Genomic DNA, 15,722 nt, shown 5'->3' with positions numbered 1-15,722 from the left:
ACCTGTAATGCCAGCTGCAACTGGGAGTGTGGGTCTGCAATGTGTAAGAATAAGTATCATATATTTTCTGTGTAGGGGTGTAAGAAAGTGATTTGAACTGTAATTTCAAATTTCACACACAGGGAGTGAGTTATTGTAAATAATTTCAGGGCCCAGTTCTTCAATGAACTTGAGAAAGAGGTTAAAAAATTTTGAGAGGTGACAAATAAAACAGTCCTAAATGTAACCGAGGATATTTACACTGAGAGCTTTTGTCAGCATTCTGCTAGCTTGAAAAACATAAAAGAGATGTGCAAATGACTTGACAATCCAGAGGAAAAAAAAAAATCTGATCTAGTTTATATTTTTGATCTCTTTAATCAGTGTAGGAAGAGAATGACCAGAATACTGTGGTTCAACTGCTTCTGAGCTTTGACCAGAATATAATGTTATCAAAAATCCATGAGAAGATGATACTTACATTTCTCCTTTGAACTTCCTTTGTGCACTTCTCTATAAGGCAGTTAAGGAACTTCCTCTTTCACTTAAATGTTCATTGCCCTTTCCCATGTGTTCCAAAATATCTGAGTCTCTTTCACTGTCAAAAGTATTGTTCAAATTTCTGGAGCTAAAGTAATTCTGTGTATTAATAACCAAGTTAAGTGGAGACAGTTAACATCTACTTTAGAAGCCGGCCAACATTTGTGAACACTTCCAAGAATGGCTTGATTTTTTAATGACAGAACTAGTTGGGAAAGATTAGTTGCTTGTAATAATGTTATGAATTCCAATGCTTGACTGTGTTATCATATCACTCACTATTCTCTTCAGCTAGGTCAATAGCAGCACTGTCAGGAAATGCATCCCAAAGAGGAAGAAGTTTTTGCAATCTTTTCTTTGCTGCTTTCTAGCCTGGCATGCCAGATTTTTTCCAAGAGTACCTGAATGAGACAAGGAGGCAAGGAGGATTTTGGATGACAAGAGAACAGTCTGAGGTAATCCACGGGTTGGGCATGACTGGGGTTAGGAAGATCCAAAGGGAAAACACAGTTGCATAAGGTCTAGTTTTAAATTTTTCAATTATTAAGCTGACCTCTTCAGGTTAGAGGTGTGCATTGGGCACACATCTCCCTCGATGGACAAAATTTTTTGCTAAAATAAACAGAGAAATTTCCAACTAAATCTTGGCTTTTAGCCTCTAAAGGGCATTGCATGATGGAAATAGAACTCAGTCCATAAACTGAGGAGGAGGAGGTATCAGGGTGACAGGGAAGTATCAGGGACCTCAGCAGGGAAGAAAAAGGCACATTTAATGCTGAATCAGACCTGAAGTCTATTGGCTTTTAAACAGATTGTGTTTGAGATATCAAAATGCTTCTTTTCAGCATGTTTGAAATTCAAATGAATATTTGAATTGGAGAGGTTCATGGCAGACTTGGCTGGCTAGCACAGTAAGAGGAACAGATCTGTTATAAAAATATGCCATAATTCTGGAGTTCTATACAAATAATAAATAGTATATAATAAAGACTGTTAACTGCAAGGGTTCTCTCCAATGGCAAAATACACATATTTTCACTTGAACTGCATGAATGTTTTACAGAATGCTTTATTTTCCACAAGTGACCTTGCAACACATTGCCACACCAGCCCTTTAATAATTTAGCTCAACTGCTGAACCATAGCAGCAAAGGTTTCAAAGTGTATCGGTGCATTGTTTATGTTTGGTTACAAAAAACAAACAGGATCCAGCTGCAGTCTGCCAACACATGGCTTGGCCACCTGAATATTGGCTATGCCTGATTAACAGGCACACGTGGACGCTGGGAGTCATAAAAGAGAGCAGCAAATACAAGGGGAGAACATTTGCTGCACAAACCCCATCAAAATCTGCCTTTGTAAAAGGCCAAATGCAAACTGCTGTTATCCTGTTGAAATCTCCCCACAACTCAACAGTTAAAGTACCTACAAACTGAAGATGTTTCAGCTCTGCTCTTAGCTAGTTGCAAAAAACAGGGATTTTTGCTTCCATCTGTCAGGAAGTTCATATTGGTCAGATTGAAGCACTTAGGACACATAAAGTCCTTGTGGGACATCCCAGTGCAGCCTTTTGCAAGCACTTCCACAGCAGATTGCAAATCACACAATGGGTAAATTCTCACAAAGTACTGGTTGTCCAATTTGGATCTAATCCTAAAGAAATTTGCCCAAATTCACAGAAATACTGTGCACCTGTTTATCCACCCTGAGCATTCCTGCTACTGCTTGCAGATCCCACAGCCCCTGCCTTGCTTTATTGTATTGCATCAGTAAATTAGTGACAGGGTTGTCCACAGATAGCAAAACACTGGCTGAACCCTGCCAGGCTCCTGATGGAATGACACTCAGTTCCATTTTGGCCATAAATATAAATCACAGAGAATGATTCATTAAAAAAAAAAAAGAAAAGTAAAGGCCAAACAACTTTGGAAGGTACTCAATGGCCCTTGCTTTTGCAGCAAACATGACCCCAAATATCATTTATAAATAACTCTCAAACTGTGTCATAATTTAGCATTCATCTCACTTTTGGGGACAATAAATAGCATTTAATTTCAAACCATTTGAGTATAATTGAGAGAGCTTTGCAATGTCTGAATAGTAAGAACTTTTTTGCAGCCCTCTTTGGAGATACTGCAGTTGATGCATGAGCAAGCTCGCTTGCACATCTGGTTTTATCATGATCAGGGTTGATTCCTGCAACCAGAGCCTGCAAAGCCAGCAGCACTCCTACTGCAGCCAAAAACAGAGGAGCAGCTGTTTTCATGTGTTCATGCTGCAAATTACTCTTACTTTCCATCACAGAATCTGCAGCTTTTCATAGTTTTCCTCCAAAGAGGTCCACTTATCTAAGTTACCTAAAATATTGTCAGTACTATACAAAGGGAAAAGAAAAGGATTTTTTTCTATATAACCGATACAAAAATAGCAGAAAACTTCTATCTACTCCATAAATATAAATTGATATGTCTAAGCTTATTTAAAACTTTTCAGATTTTCATTTATACTTATGCTTAAGAATATGAGCCCAGTCCTTGCTTTCCCATGGCAACAAAAATGGAATAATGAAATCCAGGCCTAATGGCACTATAGATTTTCACTCCAGTAAACCTGAAGCTGCATGATTTGTCACTCATGCATTTATCTATTTATGGTAAAGTGAGTAAACACCGCATAAAATATATTTTGTGCTTCCTCGGTCTTGGAAAGATTAGCACAAATTAAATTTCACACTAATCTGCCCATGGTCAGGAGTGCTATATTAGGAGTGAGGGGGATTCAACTAATTGTGAAGAATATTTTTCTCTAATAAAATGATCTATGAATATAGCAAATAGGTTCTGGAGGGCTCCCTTTACCAATATGGTCTATCAATACCCGATCAATAAAGGATGAAGAAGAAAATCTATATGCAGAAATATGTCATGTTTGTCAGTATTACTTTAATTTGTTCACCAAATTTGAAACAAGTTTTCTTCTCACTTAACATTTTCAGACAGAGTGTTCAATATTCATTATTTAGGTTACACTGCTCAGTTATGTTTGACCACCCAAGTCACGTGGCATTTGAGTCACGTAAGTCTGAAGAATACACTGAACTGCCAGAAGAGGGAAGTCCAGGATCAGAAGTTTGTTTCTCTGATCAAATGTGTAACCTGACATCAGAATATGAAAACCCTACATAATACTACTCTTTTTTTAAGCAAAATTGCTGAAACAGGATCATGACAGGCATTGAGGAGAAAGTAGGATGAATATGAGATAACTTCTGCAACTCCAATGTTACACTGATCAGTTAAAAAATCTGAGTAATTGTCTAAAGAAAGATGTTACCTTTCTTAGAACTAACCAACCAGTTCTGGTCAGCCCTGGTTTTGGCTGAAGGACAAATAAAAATCCATTATCACTGCATTGGCATCTACCATGCAGGAGGCAGTGCTCTTTCTTTTGAGTGGGTAAAGGTCCATGGGAGGCAATGCTGTAAATGCCCAGGTGAATGTTAATGCCCAGTTACCAGATTCTGATAAAGGTCTGTGGATACCTCAAGGGCAAGCAGCTAGACTTCTTGCCACTGTAAACAATAGAGGAAGATATCCCGAATTTCACCACAGGGATGAAGGTCTGACTGATGTGAAAATCAGTATGTAAAACATGCCAAATACGCTTGAGACGAAATACTTGGAAATATTTGTTCTACACAGTAGGGAAACTGAGATAATATTATACTTCTCTTTGCAGACCTAACTTTCCCACAACAAAACTTCATGTTAATTTTTTAAGTCAGGTTTCTTTTCTGACTTTTGAGAAAGCATTACATAGTTAAAAGTCAGGAATGATGGTATGTAAAACACTGATAAATAAATGTTAACAACTCCCCACTCTCTTCAAACAGAGAATTCTGTACAGTTTCTGAGTAAGCAAACACTACATATCCACAGAAAACACTGTAAACAATATAAAACATCGTGAAATGTATTTACAATACTCTGAATAGCTTTAAACAAAAGCTGTTAAGACTTTAAATATCCAGTCTTTCCTCCTACTGCAATGTAGCTGTTGAAGATTTAAATGCAACGCTTCAGTGTAACATTTACACTTCTCCTTTAGCACATTGATTGGAACACATTCTCCCCTCCCTTTGGCTGCGAGATGCCTTTTCCCGGGGCCGGGCCGAACGCAGCCGGAGCGCTCCCGCCGGGAGAGGGGTGAGCCCGGGACAGCCGCGCTGGGAGCGCCCGCGGGAGCGCCCCGGCCAAAGGCCGCGGGAAGCTTCACACAAATTTTACTAGAGAAGACCTTCACTAGGTACAGAAAGGTGCCCCCGTCCCGCTTTCCAAACTCCTCCGAGAGGTGTCCGGGCGTGGCTGCCTCCAGCCGTAGCCCCAGATTTTGTCAACGTTTTATATGTAAAGGTTTGTAGGGGTTTAACTGGACCTTTATACGACCTTGTTTCACAAAATAAAGGACAAACTAAACACATACATATTTATATAAAATATAAATATTTGTACATATTAATACAAAATATATATTTTTATATTTATATGTTTTTTATATTTATAGAAAAAATGGTTCTATAAAAATAATGGATTTACTATGAAAATGAAAATAACTTAGAAGATTTATTACACTGTATATGTAGGTATATGAATATGTAGGTATAACTACTAGTAGTATAGCACACAATTTTAAGCAATATTGAAGGAATTCTATTAAAACTAGCAAAAAACAAGTAGAGGATGCTGTTACTGATCCCATACCTGTATATGGGCAAATCGTTTTTTTCTCTGTCTCAAGAAGTAACCTTCAAGGGCATCCCCACTGGAGAGAGATGTCTCCAAACACATTCCAAGAAGGGGTATGTTTGAAGTTAGAACCTGGGACTGAGCTTTTATAGACACTGTCATTCATATGTCTCCAAGCCAGCTGTGTCAGATCAGCATATTTAAATAATTTACCATCAGTATCACTTATTGGTTCCTTTACCAGATATTTTTTGATCCTCCTCAGAATGATTAATTTTGCAATTGATGAGTCAGGCAGGTTCCAGCATTCTTCATCACCAAAAGAAAATGAACCCCCTTCTTTATTCACCACTGGTAGCTTGGCAAACAGGATGCTGTTCGAGTTGTTTTACCCCTGCTTCAGACAGAGCATCCTGCTACAGATTCTCAGACAAATCTCAGTTAGAAAGCATTCACAGGTCTTTTTTATGACCTACATTGCTGATTCTTCTGCATTGCACAGTAGCTTGTCCTGCAGAGGATGACTGGAAGTGCGCTGTAAGGGAACATCACACTGGGAAACACTGCTCCTCACCTTCAAGAACAGCTACTGCTTAGGAAAATTGTTAAATCCGCGTCAATTTGGTGCTTAGGTCCTTCTCTATGATTTCCCCAGCTCCATATTTTGTTCAGAAACATGGGGTCTCACCAAGGAAACAGTGAGACACTGTTTTTAATCCTTCCTTTGCATCCAAGAAAGACAGAACAATGATTCAACATAGGGTGTATGCACACTGGTTTTCCTTTTCATGCAGGGGGGCTGTTCCTTCCACCACTTCAGTAAGCATTCCAGCTCTGTTCCAGGAAATAAAACACAGGTTTAAAATAGCAGTCACTCAGCTTAAGTGATTATCAGAACATTTGCAGGAATCTGATTGCCTTCCAGTTGAATGGATCATATCATAAACCTCCCTGGGGAATGTTCCCTTTCAACCAGCAATAAAACTATGCTATTGCTCATCTTTTGGTCCACAGAAGAATGGCCAAGATCCATTCACTGAAGTTTTCTCTCTCCCTCTTCATGATCATTTGCTTGCCAATGTTTAGTATTTATCCTTTAAAGCTTCATCCCTTCCCTTTTAAGGACAACACAGTATTATACTGATGTGTTAGACAAAGAGACTGCATGAGTTGGTCCCATTTTTCAGCAGCAAGTCCTACTGAATTCACTAGATCATGACGAGATGTAGCCTGGAATGCACATTAAGGTATTAATGGAGTGTGTATGCTTGATATCAAGTTTTCATGCTGAGCTGCACTGGTGTTAATCTAGTTTGATTACAAAGCCTAATGTAAATTCTTAGGCAGATATTCTATTTTAGCTGAGAAACGAATGCCGACAGTTTACTGCAAGATGACAAATGAATGCTGACATTTTATTCTTACATGTTTATAAATCAGTTTAAAGGTTAAGAGTCATTAATGCAGGCAATCTGAAGAATCTATATACATAAACAAAATATTCATTTTTTGATAACTATGTATGTCCAATGTCATTCACAAAATATAGAAGTCAGATTAAAGAATGAAGGGAAAATTGCAAATTTATCAGTATTAGTTTATCTTTTAACTGGAAACTAAATTGCCTGATTGATAGGCCTTCTGATCAAACCACGGTGTACAATATGGGTTGGGGTGTTTTTTGTCATTTACTTTAAAAATAAAATATCTACATGACAATTTGTAAAGAATAAAGGATTAACTCCTCCTTTCCCATATGACCCACAGAGATTAGAAGCATGCCAGTAACTGTACCAATCTTCCAGGCACTCTGGAAAACAGATGATTGGGGTGGTTTGTGCTAGGACACAGCATAGGAATAATTTGCATTCTTATTTTTATTGCACATTTTCCTGATGTTACCAGAACTAGAAATAGTCATGGATTCCTGATCTATTCCAAGAAAAGCTCTAAACAGTGCTTTGAGACGAGCACAAAATCCAGTGGTAGTTTTTAATGGTGGATGAGGGCTGCCACTGGATGAGAAAGAATGCATGGCAAGTAAAAATTACTTATGGAATTTGCTAAAACTCTGATGGAGACAGACAGTCTAGATGAGCATGCCCTATGCTCCATGTTAGACATATGCACCATGAAAGATATGAGCACCTTCTTCATCATATTCTGACATTTTTAAAATAATAGAAAGAGGTTTCTCTGCAAAGGGGAATTCAGGTCAATACCAACTATTAAAAATTTGAAGTGGAATTGGCTTTGTGAAATACAAGACTAGAATCCTGGAACAACTTCTGGACATGAAAGCACAACAAACTTCAAAGCATTCATGATTGTTTTTCCTGTGTAAATGACCTACACAGCACGCTCTGTCACATACAGTCCAGATCCCAGTTGTTTTCCAGATATTTATGAGATCTTCCTGATACAAATATGGTATTTTGTATATTTGTTACCCATTAGCTGATGAAACAGACTTTCAGAGCTAGAATATATGCCTAGAATATTTTTACTTAAGATATGCACACACACATATATATATACATATATATGTATTTGTATTGTGTATATGTATATGAAGCTTTATACAACATACTCATGAAATAGCTATGGTCAAAGAAAGCTGAGAGCTGAGAGCAGATCTTTGAGTATTCTTTGACTGATTCTTTCAAATAATTTGCTTATATTTCTCAACATTCTTGAATCACTTGAATCAAAATTGCTCAGAAATGGTTTTCTGAACACTTTCTGCTTGTTTTGTTTTATAAATAACCAACTAAGGAAATGAATACCATTCAAATTCAGAAATCTATTTTATGTTAAATAGGAGACAGGCTGCTTGGTGTTTGTCAGAAAAGTCTTTCCTGAACTTACTAGTGCAGGACCTGCTTCCCTTCCTCAGAGGAAAGTCAGAAAATGGAATCTGCAGCTCAGGTCTAGGAAATGTTCAGACTGAACATCACTGTTACATGAAAACTTCCTCTGTAAAACATTCAGAGGTCTAAAAACAACAACAACAACAAAAAAAAAAAAAAAAATCCAGAACATTGCTAAACTGAAATTCGCTTTCAATTCAAGACACTTCTCACTGCCTTCTTCACAGCTCTTTTATACTTCTTCTCAAGATGCCAGCTGGCATTCAGGCTGTTGTTAGGAAAAGTTTAGGGGATGAGCTATTGACAGACAGTCAATCTTGGTAAGTAAGGCTTTTCATTTTACCCCTACAAAGATGTAGTGTTTTTTCTCAGGAAATTGCATGCAAGTAATTCAAATGTAAGCCTTTTCCTGAACCCCAGCAATAAAATATATATTCTACTCTATGCTGAGCTTCACTTTGTCTGACCACTGCATAAGCACCTGCCAAACATAATAAACATTTGCAGTGCAGCTATATCATTACATTTGTCTGCCACAATGGCTTGATCAAATTGACCTCTTGTTATTCAAGAGGCTGAACAGACATCTGGAACTGCATGGTGGTATGGCAGAATTGTGCTTTTTGTATTGAAAATATTTCAACTTTCTGAAAATTGTGACATAGAAGATAGAACTGTCATCTGGATATGTTTGAAGTTTGTGTCTTGGTTTTTAATGATTATATTTAAAGACTCTCCACTGAAATAAAACCAAAATATCATTCATCAAAGATAAATAACTTTTAAGCTTAATGTTTAAACTAGATTATTTGTTCAGGGAGAAAACATTCACCACCACTAAATTTGGAAAATAACATAATCTGCATTCACATAATACTTTATGTCTGAGGAATAATCTTTTTTTAAACATGTTCACTGCTCAGGATATGAACTGCTCATGGCTGAACCAGTGAGATCTCATTTGTGTGTCAGTGATTATATCCCCTAAAGCCAAGCTTCTCTATTTTCTATGTCCTATATCTACACTGGCACAGCAAATCACATCATGTAGCTAGACTGTCCCACTGAATCTGAACTTGAATGTCCTGAATGAACTGCCATTGAGGGGCACTGAATGGGTCTTAGAAATCTTTGATAGTTTCAGAGTAATACAGGAAGGAAACTTATTTCTTGTGAGTTCCCACAATTTACATGGACATTGTCTAGAAGTTTTCAAATTGTGCATTACTTCTCCAGCCTTCTTCTAAACAGAGACCAGGATAAGTGTCCCATCTCACTTTTGTTTCTTGAGAAGAATAACTGATGCTTCTGAAAATAAGTTTAAAAAATACTTCATATAGCTCTGAGGAAAGAAAATATTTCCGATGAGGAAAGAAAATATTTCCGATGATGCCTCAAGACAACTTAGACCAGCAGATAACTAAAATTGTACATGAGTGTTCATACACCCAGTAAACTAAAAAGCAGTTCCATACTTTCTGAAAGAAGAGTTTTTGCTGAGAAGAACACAGCTATGGATGCATAAAAATTGATTCTTCCACCCTTCAGATTGGGAAGGCAATGGTCTTGGAACTTGAGGAAGCCTTTACTGTCTTAGGAGCTGGATTTTGAAGTTGTTGTCAGAGAAGATGTGAAGGGGCACATCTTACATGGTCTCATGGGGGTTTAAACTGTTGGAATCACAGGCTGTGTTGAAGCCACAATATCTGCTTTCTTCTTATCTGGAAGTCCTTTAGATGGACAGGACTTCACCAGCTGGGGAATCAGGCCCGAGCAGACACTGAGATAAGTTTCTATAGATGCACCCTGCTTCCCTAAGAAGTGAATTCTCAAGCTGCACCTTTAAGAGTGCTATCATGTCTGTGATTACCAGTGTCAAGTCCCACAGTCACACAACCTCTCCTTGCTGTAAATAACCCTACAGTAGTCCAGGGAAAAATTAAATCTTATGTAGTGCAAACACTGGGTGTGCTCTTTTTACACTCAACAAAATCACCCTCTTCTCAGAAGTCATGAACTGTTGTCTAGATGGGATTTCAGCTGTCATACATATTTCAGAGAAGAAAGGAGTCAAAGAATGATGTGACTCCTTTAATGGTAGCAATTCTCTAAGTAACTGGCCTTTCAACATGTTGCAGGTTATTTATTCCAAAACTAGGTGGCTATACAGTGGTAGCTGAGCTTGACCCAAAATGCCTATAAAAGCAAGGCATTTTGTTTTAAACTTTTTTTAATGAATGAGTCCTTATGAAGATGGTAATATGAGGTATGAATTAGACCAGCTAACTGCAGTTTTTGGGATGTATTCTCTCTGTGGCATCAGAAAAATGTGGAGCAACTCCAGCTGCAATTTAGAATAAATTACTTACTTTGTTCTGATGAAACTGAAAGGAGAATCTAGTCTGATTAATGCTAAATGAAAAACAGTGTGACTACTTACTGCATCTATTTTCAGTGAAAAATTACTAGATCTATATTAACTCATTTGTAATATAAATGTGGATGGACAGATCTTCAGTGTATTCCTAGTGATTCATGTGGTGCTCAGCTAGTTTTGTTTTCACTGCATTCCTATTAGGTGAGCACAACTCTGGAACAACTGTTACAGGTTAAATTTATTTATGTTAAAAATCAATTTCCTTTCTGATGAAAAATTGATACAAAAATCAAAGCAAACTAATTAATTGATTAGGGTCTGAATGGAAATAAACAAATCCAACACTTGGAAAAAAATCACTTCATCTTCACTGAGCCAAAACTGCCTTTCTCCCTAGAAAAACTTCTAGCCTGATGGAACTTGGGATATGATAGCAAAGATAGGCTGAGGTCCCAGTCTGAATTTAAATTAAAACTTTTCCAAGTTTAGCAGTGTTAGATCTGAAAGTTTTTCTCACCTCACTGCAAATTATTTTGTATTTTTCTTATGTACACTGGTTTTTTTGGCCAAGCTGAAACTGAAACTTGGGGGAAAGAGGGAAAGGGAAATGTGGAGAAAAAGATGGTGTTACCAAGAATATTGGAGAAGGAAAAGGGAAAATGAACTTGACATCTTAGTTGGAGACAGGGTATTATAGACCTTTCAGGTAACTATAGACTTTGGCTTTGGAACACACTATTTTCAAACAAAATTATTTTGAAGGCTCTGGAACAATTACTATACATGCAGCCTGTAGGCCTGATGCTGCTTTCAGTTATGCTACTGATAGCTCAGAAAGTCATGCTGCTCCCCAAAAATCTTCTTCCAGACTTCCATTATTGCAACTAACAACACACTTGTGGTGGAAAAAATACAGACAGAAGGTCTGAAGATGCCCTAGAGCATGAAGACCTGCCAAATAAAAATGATGTAGGCAAAATTTTGTAAGATTATGGACAATGGCTTGCTGAAGTTCACAGAATCGTAAAATGGTTTGGGTTGGAAGGCACTTAAAAGATCATCTAGTTCTAATCCTCTTGGCATGGGCAGAGGCACCTCCCACCAGACCAGGTGGCTCAAACTACCATCCAACCTGTCCTTGAACACTTCCAGGGACTGAGCATCTGCAGCTTCTATGGGCAACCTGTGCCAGTGTCTCACACACTTCACAGTAAAGAATTTCTTCCTAATATCTAATCTAAACCTACTTTCATTCAGTTTACCCCTTGTCCTGTCACTGAACGTCTTGGTAAAAAGTCTCTCTTTCCTTTAACTCTTTTTAAATATTGAAAGGCCACAGTAAGATCTTCCTGGAGCTTTCTCCTCTCCCATCTGAACAGCCCCAACTCTCTCAGCTTGTCTTTGTAAGAGAGGTGCTCCATCCCTCTGACCATCTTGGTGGCCAGGTAGGGTCTCACCAGAGCAGAGCAGAGCAGAGAGACAAAATCCCCTCCCTTGCCCTGCTGGCCATGCTGATTTTCATGCAGCTCAGAATACAACTGCCTTTCAGGGCTGCAAGTGCACACTGTCAGATCATTGTGTTGAATGTGGTGAGGGCTGTGAAAGGCAACAAGCAGAGCTTCTGCAGGTCTATCAGCAGCAAAGACTGGGAAAAAGGAATGTGCCAGCTGATGAAGAGGCAAGGGCATAATAAACTTGGTGTGAACGGAGCAGAGGTACTCAATTCCTTCTTTGCCCCCTTCTTCTCTAGACAGCCATGAATCATAGGAGTCTGAAGCAAGAAATAATTAGTTCTGGTGGGCAAGGATCAGGACAGGGAACATTGAAATAAACTGGATGTATTTAAGTCCATGGGACCTACAGGGAGGCACTCCCGAGTGCAGAGGGAACTGCAGATATCTGTGAGTCCATTCTTGATTAAGGTCATATGAAAGGCCATAGTGACCAGGGGAGAATTCTGAGCACTGAGAGAAAGCAAATGTCATTACCACATTCAAAAAGGCATGAAGGAAGGTTCAGGGAAACTACAGGTCAGAGCTCCGCCTTGATCTTTGGGAAGGTGATAAGCAAATAATCCTGAGAACCATTTCCAGGCAAATAAAGGACTACAAAGTTACTGGGATTTATGAAGATGAAATCATGCCTACCCAGAGAAGTTTATACAATGGAGTGAATAGTGACAAGCAGTGAATTCTATTTATTTGACGTCAGCAAAGCTTTTGACAGTCTCTCCTAACAACCTTGTAGACATTCCGATGGAATATGGGCTAGCTAAATGGACAGGGAAGTTGACTGAAAACTGTTTGAACTGCTGGGCTGATAAGGCTGTCACCAGCACCATGATGTCCAGCTGCTGATCAGCCACTAGTGGTGCTCTAAAGGAGTAAATACTGCTGATCATCTGTGGTCTTGTTCACAGGGGTCCCAGGATGAGGGAAGAGACAAGAAAGTTGACTCCATGTATCAGAAGCTTGATTTATTATTCTAAGATAGATAATATATTAAAACTATACTAAAAGAATAGAGGAAAGGATCTCAGTACAAGGCTAAGCTAAGAATAGAAAAGGAATGAATAGCAAAGGTCTTCTCCCAGACCGAGACCTGCCGGACAGGTGATCTGTGATTGGCTCTTAATTGGAAACAGCCTGACGAGGCCAATCAAAGATTCCCCTGTTGCATTCCACAGCAGCAGATAAGAATTGTTTACAGTTTGTTCCTGAGGCCTCTCAGTTTCTCAGGAGGGGAAAAATCCTAAGGAAAGGATTTTTCATAAAACATGTCGGTGACAATCATCTTCATCAATGACCTGGATGCTGGCACATCATGCACCTACCACAAGTTGGCAGATGACACAAAACTGGGAAGAAAGAGGGTTTGACAGACTAGGTGGCTGTGCTGCTGATCCTGAGAAGGATCTGGAAAGGCTGGAGAAATGGACCAAGAGCATCTCACTGAGTCGAGCAAAGGATAGTGCAGATTCCTTCTCCTGGAGAGGACCAACCTAGGCACAGAAATAAGTTGCTCAGAAAGGCTTTATGGTCTTTGTCCTGGGAGATATTTAGAAACATAACTGGCCACATCCTTGAACAAGCTGTCATTGCTGACCCTGCCTGGGTAGGGGTGGGTTGGACTGGGCAGTTTCCAGAGAAGCCTGCCAGCCTCAGCCACCCTGTGACACTGGGTTTACTGGGACATAGCTCTACCCCTCCAAAATTTTCAGGAGGTAATGGCTTCTACTCCACAGCTAGTGGTAGTACATACAAAATAAGCTGTTTGTATAATATATAAATGCAGCAGAACCTGTATAAAGGTCACAAAGACATATTCTCTTTTATCTGCTTGTAGGCACTGCAACTGGAGTGAGCGATTCCATAATTCATTTCAATGGGAGTTTTGTAAGCATTAGATGTAGGTTCCAAATGCCTGACCTGCATTTTTATGGGTGATTTGTTAGCAGCAGTGGGTAATCCTGGGGAGAGAAGAGGTTTTGATACTCAGCTGAGTACTAACTTTAACTCATCTCCATTTCTAAGAGACATTCAGATAGCAGAGTAGTTCATGTTTTCAAAATGCTGCTTTTTGATTCACACTATTTACTGAAATGAAACAAGTAATTTGTTTTTATCTGAGCCTGCATCACATGTCTCACTTCACTGCTGGTTCTGAACATCAGTAGAAGGTTCTTGAACTGTGCTTGTCTACACCACTGTGATGCATCCACAGTGTGATCTTCCACAGCTCAGAGTAATGGTTCATAAGTGTCACTGGACAAAGTTGTACAACATGTCATTTTTTCATTTTAATCTTATATGGTGATAAGAAAGTTTTGGAATTTGTTGTTTGAGAAAGAAAAGTGGCATTTTTATCACCTTAGAATAAATCCTACTTTCACCTTTCTGGTTATTGGTATTAATTATGCTTGTCATGAACTCAGAGCAAATGCACAAAGTAATATTTTCACTTAACTTTAATACATGGTTGGCAAGTACACACAGCAGTTTTGTATCAGGAAGGTCCAACAGTTATCTTCAAGCTGAATACTTTATATAAATATTATTTTTGTATTGTGAATGTCATTATAAAATATAACAGGCATAAACTATGATATATTTTGATGTTACAAGGAACACAGTATGTTATTGACAAGGAAAGTTCTTGCAGAGCAGACAGTTTTTCCTTGAAGTGGCTATCACAAAGTGACACTGAATCCCTCTAGCACAGTAAAGTTTAAGTAAGTGAAATCATGTCAACATCTTTTATATAATTATTACTTTTAGCTCCACAAATTGCATGAAAGCTTTCAGTGATACTATAGATTTCAGTATGTTAAAAACTTCTGCAAACTGTGCCAACTTCTGTTTTCTGAATATAAATATTACCTACCCAAAACTACACTTCTCATAAAAGGAAAGTAATTTCTGGTATAATTTAAAAAAAAAAAGCACAATGCATGTCAAATTTTCTAACACTGAAGATAAGCCTTGGCTGCTGATAGGCTATTTTCCCATTGTCTGCCTAATGTAAAAAGACAAGAAACCACCTCAAGGCCAGAAGCCACAAATCCCTTCCCCACATTATGGGCCTTGAAGACCTTAATGTCCCTTTCTCTGTGTTCCAATGGCTTTCTCTCTGTTTTGCAGAATAACTCCCATGGGAGGAGAAAAGCAGTAAATGTTGACTTCCCTCTGTCCCTGTAGCTGCCTATGTGTAAGGCTTGGGATTCTCCTGACATCCCTAAGTAATGACTAGACCTCAACAACTGAGGAGCACAGCCTCCATTTTAGGCATGAATATTAGGTTATTATATCAACAGTGAGTATTAAAATTATCATTCTTCCATGGAGATTTCCTACAGGGAATAAATTCTAAGTCAAAGCAAACAACTGAGTGACTCTCTGGGTAGAGAGGAGTGAGTTTTAAGATGTGGTGAGGGGTATAAAAGTCCTAACAAGGGGTCTCAGCTGGAGATGAGAACAGCTGAGAGCACATAGAGGAGTTCTCAAGTGACTCCACGTCTCCAATGATGGAGATTACCACATTCCCCAAAACACCAGCTTAGGTGAATCCTTCACCCGGCCTCCACCGTGAATCATTCAAGGTGGGGAAAGAGTTAAAAAAACTCCCACAGTAGAAAACAAAACAGGACATTTATAAAACCAACTAAGTTGTCAGGTGGAAAAAAATGAGTGTGAAGGCCATTGGGTTGGTAGG

Source organism: Serinus canaria, chromosome 2 (genome assembly GCF_022539315.1).
Source record: "Serinus canaria isolate serCan28SL12 chromosome 2, serCan2020, whole genome shotgun sequence".
NCBI lineage: Eukaryota > Metazoa > Chordata > Aves > Passeriformes > Fringillidae > Serinus > Serinus canaria.
Note: the sequence above shows the minus strand (reverse complement) of the source record.